Source organism: Sus scrofa, chromosome 14 (assembly GCF_000003025.6).
Source record: "Sus scrofa isolate TJ Tabasco breed Duroc chromosome 14, Sscrofa11.1, whole genome shotgun sequence".
Lineage (NCBI taxonomy): Eukaryota > Metazoa > Chordata > Mammalia > Artiodactyla > Suidae > Sus > Sus scrofa.
Window position 1 is genome coordinate 21,479,532 of NC_010456.5, and position 18,115 is coordinate 21,497,646.

Here is an 18,115-nt window from a genome sequence, read left to right on the forward strand (position 1 = left end):
GAATTCACTTAAAGCAGTCAAAAATGAAACAGATCTCTGCAGTCTGACAGACTTGGTGTTCAAAAGGGAGATACTGAAAGTACTGAAGAAATTAAGAGAAGATATGAACAGTAATGCAGACTCCCTCAGAAAAGAACTAGAAAATATAAGGAGGAGCCAAAAAAAAAAAAAAACTATAAAATTCATTTGCAGAGATACAAACTGAGCTGAGGGCAGTAAAAACCAGAATGAATAATGGAGAGGAACGAATTAGTGATGTGAAGATAGAATAATGGAAATCAGCCAATCAGGACAGCAGACAGAAAAACAAATGAAAAAACATGAAAGCAATATAAGAGACCTATGGGATAATATAAAGTGGGTCAATCTATGCATAATAGGAATTCCATAAGGAGAAGAAAGGGTGATCAAAAATATATTTGAAGAAATTATCACTGGAAACTTTCCAAATCTGAAGGATACTGATTTCAAGATACGGGAAGCACAGAGGGCCCCAAACAAGTTGAACCCAAACAGACCCACACCAAGACATATTACAATAAAAATGGCAAAAGTTAATGATAAAGAGAAGATTCTAAAGGCAGCAATAGAAAAGCAAAGTATCAATTTTAAGGAAATCTCCCATAAGGCTATCAGCTGATTTCTCTAACAGAAACTCTAAATATCTCTTGCCATTCTCTCCTTGCCTGTAAAGTGCTGAAAGGAAAAAAATCTGCAACCTGAAATACTCTACCCAGCAAGAATATCATTTAAAATAGAAGGGGAAATAAAGAATTTCTCCAACAAACAAAAGCTAAAAGAGTACAGCAATACAAAACCCATTCTAAAAGAAATACTGAAAGGGCTTCTCTATATTAAAAAAAAAAAAAAAAGAGGAAGAACTAGGATGGAGGAAACCACAATTAGAGAGCAGTCACTTAAATAAACCAGCATAGAGATCTAATCATGAAGATTTTTTTTTTAAAAAAAAAGACATCAAAATCATACAATGTGGGCAAGGGAGGTAAGGAAATAAATAGATTCTTTTTTTCTTTTTTAAAAATTTTATTATTGTAATGAAGTGTTTGAGCCTACATGATTATCAGGCTAAAGCACACAGTTATAGGAAGGGGTTAACATACTTAAAAAACAGGGCAACCACAAGCCAAAACCGAACATTACATTCACAAAAAAATGTAAATAAAAGTACTCAAGCATAAAATAAATGGAGACCATCCAAAAAAAAAAAAAAAGGAACAAAGGAGAAACATAGAATCAACTGAAAAACAAGGTTTAAAATGGCAATAAATAAACATCTATCAATTATCACCTTAAATGTCAATGGACTGAATGCTCCAATCAAAAGACACAGAGTAGCTGGTTGGATAAAAAAAGCAAAAACCTTCAATCTGCTGCCTACAAGAAAATCACCTTAGGACAAAGGACACAAATAAATTGAAAGTGAGGGGGTGGGAAAAGACATTTCATGCCAGTGGACAAGACAGGAAAGCAGGAGTTGCAATACTCATATCAGACAAAATAGACTTTAAAGTGAAGGCCATAAAGAAAGACAAAGCAGGACACTATTTAATGGTAAAAGGATCCATTCAAGAAGAGGATATTACAATCATCAACATATATGGCCCATATATAAGAGCACTCAGATACATACAATATTAACACACATAAAAGGAGAAACTGATGGGAATACAATCATAGTAGGAGACTTTAACATCCACTCACATCAAAGGACAGATCCTCTAGACAGAAAATCAATAAAGCAACAGAGATCCTAAAGGAAACAATAGAAAAGTTAAACTTAATTGACATTTTCAGGACATTACATCCAAAAAAATCAGAATACACATTCTTGTCAAGTGCACATGGAACATTCTCAAGAATTGATCACATGTTGGGGCACAAAGCTAACCTCAACAAATTTAAGAGTATCAAAATTATTTCAAGTATCTTCTCTGACATGGCATGAAACTAGAAATCAACCACAGGAAAAGAAAGGAACATGCTACTACATGGAGACTAATGAACATGCTACTACATTATGTTCATGGAGACTAATGAACATGCTACTAAAAAACCAATGGGTCAATGAGGAAATCAAGAAGGAAATTAAAAAATACCTCAAGACAAATGATAATGAAGACATAACCACTCAAAATCTATGCAGTGCTCAGAGGGAAGTTCATAGCAATACAGGCCTTTTTGAAAAAAGAAAAAAGATCTCAAATTGACAACTTAACCCACCACCTAAATGAATTAGAAAAAGAAGAACAAACAAAACCTAAAGTCAGCAGAAGGAAGGAAATCATAAAATCAAAGAGGAAATAAATAAAATAGAGATTCAAAAAACAATAGAAAAAAATCAGTAAAACCAAGAGCTGGTTCTTTGAAAAGGTAAACAAAATTGACAAAACTCTGGCTAGACTCATCAAGAAAAGGAGAGAAAGAACCCCAATGAACAAAATAAGAAATGAAAAAGGAGAAATCATAGTGTATAATACAGAAATACAAAAAAAAATATACGAGAATACTATGAACAATTATATGCCAACAAATTTGACAATCTAGAAGAAATGGACAACTTTCTAGAGTCTTACAGCCTGCCAAAACTGAATCAAGAAGAAACAGATCAACTGAACAGGCCAATCACTAGAAATAGAATGTAATATGTCATAAAAACATTTACCCTCTACAAATAAAAGTCCAGGACCAGATGGCTTCACAGGCGAATTCTACCAAACATTCAAAGAGGAACTTATACCCATCCTCCTTAAACTTTTTCAAAAAGTTGAAAAAGAAGAAACACTCCCAAAGACATTTTATGATGCCACCATCACCCTAATTCCAAAACCAGACAAAGATACCACCAAAAAAGAAAACTATTGGCCAATATCTTTGATGAATATAGACATAAAAATTCTCAACAAAATTTTAGCCAACCAAATCCAACACCATATCAAAAAGATCGTACACCATGACCAGGTGGGATTCATCCCAGGTTCACAAGGATGGTTCAACATACACAAATCAATCAACATTATACACCACATTAATGAAAGAAAAGTCAAAAACCATATGATCATCTCGATAGATGCAGAAAAAGCATTTGACAAAGTCCAACATCCATTTATGATAAAAACTCTTACCAAAGGGGGTATAGAGGGAACATTCCTTAACATAATCAAAGCCATTTATGACAAACACAGCAAATATAATACTCAATGGAAAAATCTAAAAGCCTTCCCACTAAAATCTGGTATAAGACAGGGATGCCAACTTATACCACTGCTATTCAACATAGTATTGGAAGTCCTAGCCATAGTGATCAGAAAAACAAAAGAAATAAAAGGCATCCAAATAGGAAGAGAAGAGGTAAAACTGTCACTGTGTGCAGATGACATGATACTATATATAGAAAACCCAAGAAAACAGAAATAAAAACAAAAATAAACCAATGGGACCTCATCAAACTGAAAAGCTTTTGCACAGCAAAGGAAACCAAAAAGAAAACAAAAAGATAACTTACAGAATGGGAGAAAATAGTTTCAAGTGATGCAACTGACAAGGGCCTAATCTCTAAAATATACAAACAACTAATACAACTCAACAGCAAAAAAGCCAACAACCCAATTGAAAATTGGCCAAAAGACCTGAATAGACACTTCTCCAAGGAAGGTATACAGATGGCCAAGAAGCACATGAAAAAAGGCTCAACATCCCTGATTATTAGAGAAATGCAAATCAAAACTGCCTTGGAGATACCACCTCAGACCATACAGAATGGCCATCAATAATAAGTCTACAAATAACAAGTGCTGGAGGGTGTGGGGAAAAGGGAACCCTCCTGCACTGCTGGTGGGAATGTAAGCTGGTACAGCCACTATGGAGAACAGTATGGAGGTACCTTAGAAATCTATACAGAGAACTACCATGTGATGATCCAGCAATCCCACTCTTGGGCATATATCCAGACAAAACTTTCCTTAAAAAGGACACATGCACCTGCATGTTAATTGCAGCTCTATTCACAATAGCCAAGACATGGGAACAACCCAAATGTCCATCGACAGACAACTGGATTAGGAAGATGTGGTATATCTACACAATGAATACTACTCAGCCATAAAAAAGAACGAAATAAAGCCATTTGCAGCAACAGGGATGAAACTAGAGACTCTCATACTGAATGAAGTAAGAGAAAGACAAAAACCATATGATATCACTTATATCTGGTATCTAATATACAGCATGAATGAACATTTCCACAGAAAAGAAAATCATAGACTAGGCGAATAGAATGTGGTTGCCAGGGGGGAGGAGGAGGGAAATTGGATGGATTGGGAGATTGGGGTTAACAGATGCAAACTATTGCTTTTGGAATGGATTAATAATGATATCCTGCTGTGTAGTAGCACTGAGAACTATGTCTAGATACGTATAATGGAGCATGATAATGGGAGAAAAAATTATGTATACATGTATATGTAATTGGGTCCCCATGCTGTACAGTGGGGAAAAAAAAAAACTGTGTTGGGTAAATTACAACAACAACAAAAAAAACCTGGTAGTTTCATCAAATGTAACAAGTGCACTGTTGTGGTAGCAGATGTTTATAATGGAGGAGGTTATGCATGTGTTGAGGCAGGGTGCATATGGGAAATCTCTCCACCTTCCTCTTAATTTTGCAGTGAACTGACAATTTCTCTAAATAAATAATTTTTTAAAAATCTAAAAAAATATTTTTTAGTATATTTATGTGCTCCAGTATTGGCTGAGTTTTTCACTTAATCTATTTTCTCAGATATAAGTATAGCTACCCCTGTTCTCTTTTAGTTTTCATTTGCTTGAAATACATTTTTCCATTCCCTCACTTTCGGTCTCTTGTAGGCAGCATATATGGGTCTTGTTTTTGCAAATGGTCAACCACTCTATGTCTTTTGATTGGAACGTTTAGTCCATTTACATTTATACGAGCATCATTTTGTTAATAACTTTCTAATTGTTCTGCATTTCTTTAGTTCCTTTATCTCTTGCTTTCTTTGTTAGTTGTTCACTTTTGAGTGTTTGGTATGCTTTGATCCTTTTCTCTGTTTGTCCATCTATTATAGGTTTGTATTCTATGGTTACCATAAGGCTTTTATAATACATCTTATAACTATTTTAAGTTTATGACAACTACAAATGCATAAGAAAGTTCTACCTATTTCTTTGCTGTGTAGCAGAAAATGACACATTGTAAATCAACTACACTTCAATTTAAATTAAAAAAAAATCACCAGAAAGCAAAAAAAAAAAAAAAATTAAGAACAGGGGGAAAAAAATCTACCCATTTACTTGCACTCCCAAATTTGTGCTGATGTCCCAATTTACATCTTTTAAAATTAAACACTTTATATCCTAACCTAAATGGTATATTTTAAAATGATTTACATACCATCATTGCAGTATTATTTTTAATTTGACTGTATATTTACATTTACCAGGAGCTCCTGCCCTGGCGCAATAGGATTGGTGGTATCTCTGAAGCAATGGGATGCAGATTCAATCCCCAGCTTGGCACAGTGGGTTAACAATCTGGCATTGCTGCAGCTGCAACATAGGTCCCAAGTGCCAAGGAACTCCTATGCTGCAGGGCAGCCAATAAAAGAAGAAAAAGTTATTTTCACATTTACCAGTTAATTTTATATTTTCATATGTTTTCATGTTACTAAGTAGCATGTTTTTTTTTTTATCTTGAAGAATTTCCTTTAGCATTTATTATAAGGCAGGTGTGGTGGTGATATGTTTTCTTTAATCTTATTTGGGAATGTCCTTATTTCTTCATTTCTGAATGACAGAATTTCTGGGTACAGTATTATGGATTGATAGTTTCCCCCCCCCTTTGAGCACTTTGAATATATTATCCAACTCTGTAAATGCTTATGGGAAGTTCCTGCTGCAGCACCATGGGTTAATGATCTGGCATTGTCTCTGCCATGGCCTGGGTTTGTTTTCCAGCTCAGCACAATGGGTTAAGGATCTGGCATTGATGCAGCTATGGTGTAGGTTACAGCTGTGACTCAGATTCAATCCCTGGCCATGGCCCCGGGTGCAACAGAAGAAGGAAAAAAAAATGCTTATGATCTTATGAAGATTCCCTTTTATGTGATTATTCTTTTATCTCTTGTGGCTTTCAAAATTCTTTGATTTTCTAGAGTGTGATTATAATGTGTCTTAATGAAAATCTCTTTGGACCCAATCTGTCTGTGGATCTTTGAACTTCCTAGAGCTGGACGGTCATATCTCTTCCCAGGTTTGGGAAGTTTTCAGCCATTTCTACTTTAAATAAAGTTTCTGTCTCCTTTTCTTCTTATCGGACTCATAACGTGGGGATTTTGTTTCTTTTGATTATGTCTCACAGATCACATAGGATTTCTTTTCCATCTTTTTTTTTTTTTTTTTTTTTTTATTCTCTGACTGGATAATATCAAGAGATCTGTCTTCATGCTCACAGTTTTCTTTTGCCTGGGTGAGGTTGTTGTTAAAACTATCACACTTTTCATTTCACCTTCTGTATTTTTAATCTCCAGAATTTCTGTCTGGCTCTTGTTTATGATTGCTATTTCTTTGTTGAACTTCTTGTTTTGTTCATGTCCTATTTTTCTGAGATGAATGATTTGTCCATTTGTATTCTCTAATATTGCTTAGTTTCCTTAATATAACTATTTTGAATTATTTACCAGATAATTCATAGATCTTCATTTCTTTGGGTCAGTTACAGGGATATTATTGTTCCTCTGGTGGTGTCATGTTTTCTTTCTTTTGTGTTCCTGGTGTCACTGCATTGATGTCTGCATGATTCAGGGAAAAGTCACCTCTTCTAGTCTTTCTGTACAGGCTCAGTGAGGAGAGACTTTTACCTGCAGGTGGCTGTGAGGGTGCTGGAAGGGTGGGGTGCAATGTCCTTGGGTCCAGAGAAGGCACAGTGATATAGTCTCTGTGCTGTTCTTGCAGCTAAGTTTGACCTTGATCACATGGAAGAGACCCTGCTAGAGGCTATGATGTATGGAATCTTCAGAGGCCAAACTGCTAAGGTCTTTCTGTTCTCCTTTTTTCTTTGCCCAAAGGAAGACGTAATAGTTGAGATAGACTCTTGGCACTTGGTCTGGCATGCTGATACTCAGAGTGCTGGGAGCAGGATTGGATCTGAGACCCTAGGATCTAGGACACACAGAACTACCACAGGGCATGGCTCCTGCCTGGACCCTGTAGCACAGGTGTACTTTCTGTGGCTGTGGCACTGGTTTCTAATGTGTGGGTATGTGCAGGTATCCCATAAAACCAGTACCTTGGGATCAGGTACTCACCACAGAGATTCTGGCTGGGGAAGGGGGGGACCCAGTGGCAACACATCCTTGTCAGTTACAGTCCAGAGCCACATCCTTGGAGCCAAGGGGCAGCTCAGCAGTGAGTGGTTAGAGGCATGGCCTGATGCCTAGAGAGTGGAGTTCAGGGAAGTGGCACCATGGTCTCAGCAATGAAAGGTCAGAGATGTGGCTTGGGATCCAGGGGGTGGGGGTCAGGGCAGGGGTAGCCTGATCCCAGAAATTCAGGGTCTTAGCCATATCTTTGACCTACACCACAGCTCATAGCTACACCAGATCCTTTAACCCACTGAGCAAGGCCAGGGGTCAAACCTGTGTCCTCATGGATACTAGTCACATTTGTTACTGCTGAACCATAACAGGAACTCCTGTCATGTTGTGTTTTTGTGGGAAACAGGACTGCTGGGACCTCCTAGCCCTCAATCTTGCTGCTGTCACATTTATAACACATTTTGAAAAAAAAAATCCATTCTCCTTTGGTTATGTCTTTGACTTGTGTCTTGTTTGAGACTATTATGAATGAAGCTTCCGGAAATATTTTTTGCAAATCTTTCTGTGCATATATATTTTCATTTCTTTTGGTTAAAACTGGGTGATTGATACTCTGGGTCATAGGCTTCGGGTGAATTTTAATGTGACAAGAAAATGCCCAACTGTTCAAAATGGTTGTATGACTTTTCATACCCAGTAACAACATTTGAGAGTTCACCTTGCATCCCATTCTCACCGACATTTGGTGTTGTCATTTCAGTCAGCTGGAAATGGTCCTTATAGTTTTCATATGCATTGCCCTATGACTAAGAATGTTGAGATGTTTTTATATGTGGTTCTTGGCTATTTGTATACCTACTTTTGGAAAAGAGTCTTAAGTTTTGTCCATATTATTTGGCTTGCTTCTTCAAGTACTGATTTGTCTGAGTTCTTTATATATTTTGGATAAAGAAAATTTATCAGATAAAGGAATTGCAAATCTTTCCTTTCACTCTGTGGCTGATCTTTGCATTTTCTCAATAATATATATTTTTTGGAGTTCCTGTTATGGCTCTGGAGGTTAAGAACACAGCATAGTGTCCGTGAGGATGTGGGTTTGATCCCTGGCCTAGCTCAGTAAGTTAAGGATCCAGGGTTGCTGAAAGCTGTGGTGTAGGTCACAGATGCAGGAGATCTGGCATGGCTGTGGCTGTGGTGTAGGCTCCAGCTGCAGCTTCGATTTGACCCCTTGCCTGGAAACTTCCATATGCTGAAGGTGTAGCCATAAAAAAGAAAAAAAATACATATTTTATGATCCAAAATTTGTATTTTTGATAAGGTCCAATTTATTAATGTTTTGTCTTTTAGTTAGGTGGAGTTTTTTTGTGTATTATTGCTAAGAAATCCTTGCCTATGTCAACACATAAATTTACTATCTAGAGTTTTTTTTCTAGAAATGTTGAAGTTTTAGCCTTTGTATTTAGGTCTTCTGTCTCAAATTTGTGTGTATTGTGTGGGAAGTTTATATTTTCATTGTTTGGTTTTTGTATTTTCAGTTGTTGAAGAACTAGTTGTAAAAAAAACACTTATTCTACTTTGAATTGTCTTGGCAGCTTTGTTAAAATTCAATTTGCCATAAATATATGGGTTTCTCAATTGTTTTATGTTCTATTGATCTGTTTGTCTATACTGTCAACAAGACTACACTGTCTTAATTGCTGTGAATTTATAGCAAGTCTTGAAATCAGGTAGTAAAAGCTCTCTAACATCATTTTCCTTAAGATTGTTTGGCCTTTCTAGGTTCTTTGCATTTCCATATCAACTATGGAAGTCTGTCATTTTCTTTAAAAACATCTGGAATTTTTATTAGAATTCCATTAAATCTATAGATCAAAATAATGAAAGGAACAACTTAACAATGTTTAATCTTTTAGTCCCAAACCATCACTATCTCTTAGTGTATTTTGGTTTCTTTTATTTCTCTAAAAAATGTAATTTTCAATGTAAAAATCTTAACATATATTTTGTTAAGTGTAGCATTAAATATTTTGTTATTATCACTATATATACATGGCTTTAATTTCATTTACAATTTTATTGATATTAAATAGAATTACGATTTACTTGTGGAGTTCCCGTCGTGGCTCAGTAGTTAACGAATCTGACTAGGAACCATGAGGTTGAGGGTTTGATCCCTGGCCTCACTCAGCAGGTTAAGGATCTGGCATTGCCATGAGCTGTGGTGCAGGTTGCAGACGCGGCTCGGGTCCCATGTGGCTCTGGCTCTGGCATAGGCTGGTGGCTACAGCTCCAATTAGACCCCTAGCCTGGGAACCTCCATATGCCACAAGAGCAGCCTTAGAAAAAGGCAAAAAAAAAAAAAAAGCCAAAAAAACCCCAAGAATTACAATTTACTTTTTATATTGATTTTATATCCTACGACCTTGCTAAATTCATATGTTATTTCAAAGAGGTATTTCTGGACATTCTATGATTTCCTTTATAAGCAGTTGTATTATCTATAAATTAAAATTACTGCTCCCTCTCTAAAGATTTTAATTCATTTCCCAAAACAATAGTGAAGTAAGTTTTCTGTGCCAAACTTGCAAACAGCATGCACAAATGTTGCCCATATTTCAGACTTCATTGGTACTGCTCCTGTTGAAGTTCACTTCCCTGAGATGAAGAAAATAAAGGGTTCCTGTGGACATCTCGGACCTTGACCTCTGATTTTCCCTTTCTGACCACTTGCCCTTTGGACCTGGGAGCAGCTCGGTCAGACCCAACAACTATGTTAAGCCCATTACTTGAAATCAAATAGTCTGTCCTATTCATTCTGTTTCGATGGTTGAAACCTGACTTGCCACAAGCTTTGCATATTTTTTCCTATAAATCATTTTATAATTTTAAAAATAAATTGTCCTAGTGCATTGCTATTATTATGAGGTAACTCTAAAACAAAAGTAATATGTTATTTTTAAAACTATTAATTTAATGCCTGGTACCTAAAATTTTTATCAGAATGTCTGGATTCTTGGAGAAAAAAAATTCTGTCAGTTTCTTATGGTGACATCTGCATTGGTCCATACCATTTTTTTAAAGTACTAATATGTGCTTTCTTTAATCAATATCTTGTAGTTTTCAGTATTCAAGTCTTTCATTCCCTTTAATTAGCTAACTTTATTCATAAGTATTAATTTTATGTATTATAAATGGGATCATTTTCTTAATTCTTTCCCAGAGATAATTTGCTGTTATTTAGAAATTCTATTGTTTTGTATGTTAATTTTTGTTTGTTTTGTTTTTCCCCACTGTACAGCAAGGGGGTCAGGTTATCCTTAGATGTATACATTGCAATTACAGTTTTTTCCCCCACCCTTTCTTCTGTTGCAACATGAGTATCTAGACATAGTTCTCAATGCTATTCAGCAGGATCTCCTTGTAAATCTATTCTAGGTTGTGTCTGATAAGCCCAAGCTCCCGATCCCTCCCACTCTCTCCTGCTCCCATCAGGCAACCACAAGTCTCTTCTCCAAGTCCATGATTTTCTTTTCTGAGGAGATGTTCATTTGTGCTGGATATTAGATTCCAGTTATAAGTGATATCATATGGTAATTGTCTTTGTCTTTCTGGCTCATTTCACTCAGGATGAGATTCTCTAGTTCCATCCATGTTGCTGCAAATGGCATTATGTCATTCTTTTTATGGCTGAGTAGTATTCCATTGTGTATATATACCACTTCTTCCGAATCCAATCATCTGTCGATGGACATTTGGGTTGTTTCCATGTCCTGGCTATTGTGAATAGTGCTGCAATGAACATGCGGGTGCATGTGTCTCTTTTAAGTAGAGCTTTGTCCGGATAGATGCCCAAGAGTGGGATTGCAGGGTCATATGGAAGTTCTATGTATAGATTTCTAAGGTATCTCCAAACTGTTCTCCATAGTGGCTGTACCAGTTGACATTCCCACCAGCAGTGCAGGAGGGTTCCCTTTTCTCCACAGCCCCTCCAGCACTTGTTATTTGTGGATTTATTAATGATGGCCATTCTCACTGGTGTGAGGTGGTATCTCATGGTAGTTTTGATTTGCATTTCTCTTATAATCAGCGATGTTGAGCATTTTTTCATGTGTTTGTTGGCCATCTGTATATCTTCCTTGGAGAAATGTCTATTCAGGTCTTTTGCCCATTTTTCCATTGATTGGTTGGTTTTTTTGCTGTTGGGTTGTATAAGTTGTTTATATATTCTAGAGATTAAGCCCTTGTCAGTTGCATCATTTGAAACTGTTTTCTCCCATTCTGTAAGTTGTCTTTTTGTTTTCTTTTGGGTTTCCTTTGCTGTGCAAAAAAGCTTTTCAGTTTGATGAGGTCCCATGGGTTTATTTTTGCTCTAATTTCTATTGCTTTGGGAGACTGACCTGAGAAAATATTCATGATGTTGATGTCAGAGAGTGTTTTGCCTATGTTTTCTTCTAGGAGTTTGATGGTGTCCTGTCGTATATTTAAGTCTTTCAGCCATTTTGAGTTTATTTTTGTGCATGGTGTGAGGGTGTGTGCTAGTTTCATTGCTTTGCATGCAGCTGTCCAGGTTTCCCAGCAATGGTTGCTGAATAGACTTTCCTTTTCCCATTTGATGTTCCTGCCTCCCTTGTCAAAGATTAATTGACCATAGGTGTCAGGGTTTATTTCCGGATTCTCTATTCTGTTCCATTGGTCTGTCTGTCTGTTTTGATACCAGTACCACACTATTTTGATGACTGTGGCTTTGTAGTATTTCTTGAAGTCTGGGAGAGTTATGCCTCCTGCTTGGTTTTTGTTTCTCAGGATTGCTTTGGCGATTCTGGGTCTTTTGTTGGTCCATATAAATGTTTAGATTGTTTGTTCTAGTTCTGTGAAAAATGTCATGGGTAATTTGATAGGGATTGCATTGAATCTGTAGATTGCTTTGGGTAGGATGGCCATTTTCACAATATTGATTTTTTCCAATCCAGGAACATGGAATATCTTTCCACTTCTTTACATCTTCTTTGATTTCTTTGATTAAAGTTTTATAGTTCTCGGCATATAGGTCCTTTACCTCCTTGGTCAGGTGTATTCCGAGGTATTTGATTTTGTGAGGTACAATTTTAAAAGGTATCATTTTTTTGTATTCCTTTTCTAATGTTTCATTGCTGGTATACAGAAAAGCAACTGACTTCTGAATGTTAATCTTATATCCTGCCACTTTGCTGAATTTATTAATCAGTTCAAGGAGTTTTGGGGTTGAGTCCTTAGGGTTTTCTAGGTATAGTATCATGTCATCTGCATACAGTGACAGTTTGATCTCTTCTCTTCCTATATGGATGCCTTTTATTTCTTTTGTTTGTCTAATTGCTGTGGCTAAGACTTCCAAAACTATGTTGAAGAGCAGTGGTGAGAGTGGGCATCCCTGTCTTGTTCCAGATTTGAGTGAGAAGGCTTTCAGTTTTTCCCCATTGAGGATTATATTTGCTGTGGGTTTATCATAAATGGCTTTGATTATATTCAGGAATGTTCCCTCTACACCCACTTTGGCGAGGGTCTTGATCATGAATGGATGTTGAACTTTGTCAAATGCTTTTTCTGCATCTATTGAGATAATCATATGATTTTTGACTTTTTTTTTGTTAATGTGGTGTATGATGCTGATTGATTTGCGTATGTTGAACCATCCTTGTGAACCTGGGATGAACCCAACCTGGTCATGGTGTATAATTTTTTGGGTATGTTGTTGGATTCGGTTGGCTAAGATTTTGTTGAGAATTTTTGCATCTATATTCATCAATGATATTGGGCGATAGTTTTCTTTTTTGGTGGTATCTCTGTCTGGTTTTGGAATGAGGGTGATGGTGGCATCATAGAATGTCTTTCGGAGTATTCCTTCTTCTTCAACCTTTTGAAAGAGTTTAAGGAGGATGGGCACCAATTCCTCTTTATATGTTTGATAGAATTCACCTGTGAAGCCATCTGGTCCTGGACTTTTATTTGTAGGGAGTGATTTTATGACCTCTTCAATTTCATTTCTAGTGATCGGTCTGTTCAGTTGGTCTGTTTCTGCTTCATTCAGTTTTGGCAGGCTGTAAGATTCTAGAAAATTGTCCATTTCTTCAGATTGTCAAACTTGTTGCCATACAGTTGTTCATAGTATTTTCGTACGGTTTTTTGTATTTCTGCTGTATTCGTTGTGATTTCTCCTTTTTCATTTATAATTTTGGTTGTTTGGGTTCTTTCTCTCCTCTTTTTAGTGAGTCTGGCCAGGGGTTTGTCAATTTTGTTCACCTTTTCAAAGAACCAGCTCTTGGTTTTATTAATTTTCTCTATTGTTTTTTGAGTATTTTATTGATTTCTTCTTTGATCTTTATAATTTCCTTCCTTCTGCTGACTTTAGGACTTTCTTGTTCTTTTTCTAATTCGTTTAGGTGGAGGGTTAAGTTGTCAATTTCGGATCTTTCTTCTTTTTTGAGAAAGGCCTGGATTGCTATAAATTTCCCTCTGAGCACTGCTTTCGCAGCATCCCATAGATTTTGAGAGGTTGTGTCTTCATTATCATTTGTTTCAAGGTAGTTTTAATTTCCTTCTTGATTTCCTCATTGACCCATTGGTTTTTTAGTAGCATGTTGTTTAGTCTCCATGGAGTAGGTTTTTTCTCTTTCCTTTTCCCATGGTTGATTTCTAATTTCATGGCATTGTGGTCAGAGAGGATACTTGAGATAATTTCTACGCTCCTAAATTTGTTGAGATTCGCTTTGTGTCCCAATATGTGGTCGATTCTTGAGAATGTTCCATGAGCATTTGAGAAGAATGTGTATTCTGATTTTTTTGGATGTAGTATCCTGAAGATATCAATTAAGTCTAACTTTTCTATTGTTTCCTTTAGGATTTCTGTTGCTTTATTGGTTTTCTGTCTAGAGGATCTGTCCATTGATGTGAGGGGGGTATTTAGGTCTCCTACTATGATTGTATTCTCATCAATATCTCCCTTTATGTCTGTTAATATTTGTTGTATGTATCTGGGTGCTCCTATATTTGGGGCATATATGTTGACGATAGTAACATCCTCTCCTTGGATGGATCCCTTAATCATTAAATAGTGTCCTTCTTTGTCTTTCTTTATGTCTTTTGTTTTAAAGTCTATTTTGTCTGATATGAGCATTGCGACTCCTGCTTTTCTGTCATGTCTATTGGCGTGAAATATTTTTCCCCACCCTTTCACTTTCAATCTATATGTATCTTTTGTCCTAAGGTGAGTTTCTTGTAGGCAGCATATTGAAGGTTTTTGCCTTTTTATCCACTCAGCCACCCTGTGTCTTTTGATTGAGGCATTCAGTCCATTGACATTTAAGGTGATAATTGATAGATGATTATTTATTGCCATTTGAACCTCGTGTTCCAGTTGATTCTATGGTTCTCCATTCTTCCTTTCTTTTTTTTTTTTTTTTTTTTTTGGTTGGATGGTCTCCTGTTATTATCTGCTTGAGTGTATTTTTTTTTTCATTTTTTGCAGATGCAATATTTGGTTTGGGCTTGTGGTTGCCCTGTTTTTTAAGTATGCTAACCCCTTCCCATAATTGTGTGTTTTAGCCCGATGGTCCTGTAAGTTCAAACACTTCATTACTATATTAAAATTAAGAAGAGAGACATACATATAAACAAAAAGGGTTATTTACCTCCTGACATCCCTTGCCCACATTTTATGGTTTTGATGACTTTTTTATTTTTTTCTTTTTAATTTTATTTTGTTTGAAGCATGTTCATGATTAAATCTGTATGCTGGCTTATTTGAGTGACTGCTCTCTGATTGTGGTTTCCTCAGTCCTAGTTCTTCCTCTTCTTCTTCTTTTTTTTTTTTCTTTTCTTTTTTCTTCCCTTTCCTTCCTTTCTTTTTGGTTTAGAGAAGCCCTTTCAATATTTCCTTTAACCTGGGTTTTGTGTTGCTGTATTCTTTAAGTTTTTGTTTGTTGGGAAAAATTTTTATTTCCCCTTCTATTTTAAATGATATTCTTGCTGGATAGAGTATTCTAGGTTGCATATTTTTTCCTTTTAGCACTTTAAATATCTCTTGCCATTCCCTCCTGGCCTGTAGTGTTTCTGTAGAGAAATCAGCTGATATTCTTATGGGGGTTCCCTTGTAGGTAACATTCTGTTTTTCTCTTGCTGCCTTTAGGATCCTCTCTTTATCACTAACTTTTGCCATTTTTATTATGATGTGTCTTGGTGTGGGTCTGTTTGGGTTCAGTTTGTTTGGGGCCCTCTGTGCTTCTTGTATCTTGAATCCAGTATCCTTTAGACTTGGGAAGTTTCCATCGATAATTTCTTCAAGTATATTTTCCATTCCCTTATCTTTTTCTACTCCTTCTGGAATTCCTATTATGTGTAGATTGGCCCGCTTTATATTATCCCATAGGTCTCTTACATTGCTTTCCAGTTTTTTGATTCGGTTTTCTGTCTGTTGACCAGATTGAGTGATTTCCATTATTCTCTCTTCATATCACTGATTCGTTCTTCTGCATTATTCATTCTGGTTTTTACTGCCCTTAGTTCAGTTTGCATCTCTGCAAATGAATGTTCTAGTTTTTCTTGGCTCCTCCTTATATTTTCTAGTTCCTTTCTGAGGGTATCTGCATTACTGTTCATATCTTCTCTTAATTCCTTCAGTATTTTCACTATTTCTCTTTTGAACTCCAGGTCTGTCAGACTGCAGAGATCTGTTTCATTGTTGACTGTTTTAGGTGAGTTCTCCTGTTGGTTTGACTGGGGGTGGTTTCTCAGCTTCTTCATCTTGCTTGTTGTTTTCTTTCTCCTGAGGGAGTTGTACTCTCCGTTATCGGGCAGTGTTTGCCTTGTCACTGCCGTGGAATATTTGGTCAATCTTTTTTGAGGCAGTATGGCTTTTCTGGAGTGTTGATGGGGCTAACAGTGTTTCTTTGAAGCAAAGGAGGACTTCCTGAGTGCAGACAGGACTGGGAGGTCCACACCACAATGGTAGCAGATTTCACTTGGTCATGCAGAGCTTGCTCTGGTGTTTTTAGGCTGTGGGGTTCTTGCAGGGGGTTGGCAGTGTTGGGCAGCTGCTCTTCAGGGGTGCATCACCCCCTGGGGGCTGGAGCAGCTATCTGGGTCACTGAGAACCTAAGAGGCTCTTCCCTAGGGCAGCCCAACTCAGAAGGACAGCCTGAGAATGTAGGTGGATCTTTTCACAATCTGGCCAAGCTTGTTGCAGCTTTTCTGGGCTGAAGGGGCTCTTCCAGGGGGCTGGTGGTGCTGAGCAGTTATTTCACGGGAGTGGGGCACCCCCTGGTGGCTTGGGCGGGTAGCAGGGCCATTGGAGACCCAAGAGGCTCCTCCCCAGGGCAGCCCAACTCAGAAAAACCCTCTGAGATCTTTTCCCGACTCGGCCAGGCTTGTTGCAGCTTTTCTGGGCTGCAGGGGGTCCTGCCTGGAGCTGGCAGTCCTATGCAGCTGGTCCACTAGAGCATCCCCTGGGGGCTTGGGCGGGTAGCAGGGCCGTTGGAAACTGAAGAGGCTCCTCCCCGGGGCAACCCAACTCAGAAAAACCGTCCGAGAATTAGGCCGATCTATTCACAGCCTGGGTAAGCTTGTTCTAGCTTTTCTGGGCTGCAGGCCTTTTCTAGGGGGCTGGTGGTGTTTGGTGCTGCTCTGCCAAAGTGTAGCCCCTCCAAAGGGCAAGCAGGCCTGTGCAGGGACAGCCCCTGCGGTGGTAGGCTTCAGGCAATTGTTGAGGCCAGCCCTCCTGGATGGCAGGCAGCCCCAGGTCATGAGAGCATAGGGTGTGGCGGGGGTGGGGGGAGGGAATGCACTGGGAAACACAGCTTTCAGCTAGCTAGCGGGCCTGTAAGCTTGCTGTGGCGTGGGGGGTATTCTATGGGGACTCACCCCTTCTTTTCTCCCCTCCCCAGCACGGGCACAGACCAGGCTCTTCTCCCAGGTTCCCTCTGATGTGGCTTTCCACTTCCCTGCCCCTGGAGTATTGCTCCCTTCCTCTGCGACAGCTTTGTTTTCTAGTCTCCCAGGCAGTCTCTGCTCCGTCAAATGGTTTCTAGACCTCCCAAGCAGTTTCCGCTCTGCCCCTCCCCCCTAGTCCGGGGACTAATATCTGGAGCCGAGGTCTCGGTGCCCAGCCCCCACCCAGGCAGCGCCCCCCAGCCCTTTCCCGGGGACTAACCTCTGGAGCTGAGGATTCGGTGCCCAGCCCCTCACCCAGGCATCTCAATTTTTGGTGACTGTGCCCGTAGTTCAGATGGTCCGTTGGGTTCTTGATCGGTTTTTCCATACTCCAACTTACTGCTACACTCTTCTCTGCATCTGGAGATTCCTCCGGTTCGTTTGATCTTTCCCCCGGTAGGTGACTTTCCAGGGTGCGGGATCCCTTTCTCCTCCGCAGTTCCCTTTCGGGAGTGCCCGTCCCGCTCGGGTTCACCTTCTCTCACTCTCCTCTTTTCTCCCTTTCTGCCCAGTAATGTCACGAACTTCTTGCCGTTATTGGAGTTTAGGTTCCTCTGCCAGCGATTGGTTGCTGTTCTGTGCGAGTCATTTATTCTGTAGATGTGCTTTTTTTGTTGTGTTTGTGGGAGAGGGCGAGCATGTCCCCCTACTCCTCCGCCATCTTGTCCTCTTCTCTGTATGTTAATTTTGAATTATCAAACTTTAGTGAAGTTGATTAGATCTAATACTTTTGGGTGGTATTTATAATTTTCTCCTTATGAAATCATGTCTTCGGCAACCATACAGAATTTTCCTCATTATTT

The 18,115-nt window shown here is 38.3% G+C and overlaps 1 long non-coding RNA gene across 3 annotated transcripts in view; it reads left to right on the forward strand.

Moving 5' to 3' along the window:
* Nucleotides 1-18,115, forward strand: part of LOC110256686 — a 187,289-nt gene that overhangs the window by 86,524 nt on the left and 82,650 nt on the right. The window contains exon 3 of one of the 3 annotated variants that reach the window (XR_002338565.1): nt 9,972-10,386. The exons of the other annotated variants lie outside the window; for them this stretch is intronic. This is a non-coding gene — a long non-coding RNA (uncharacterized LOC110256686). Of the gene's footprint in view, nt 1-9,971; nt 10,387-18,115 lie in introns of those variants that run through there. 3 annotated transcript variants of the gene reach the window in all.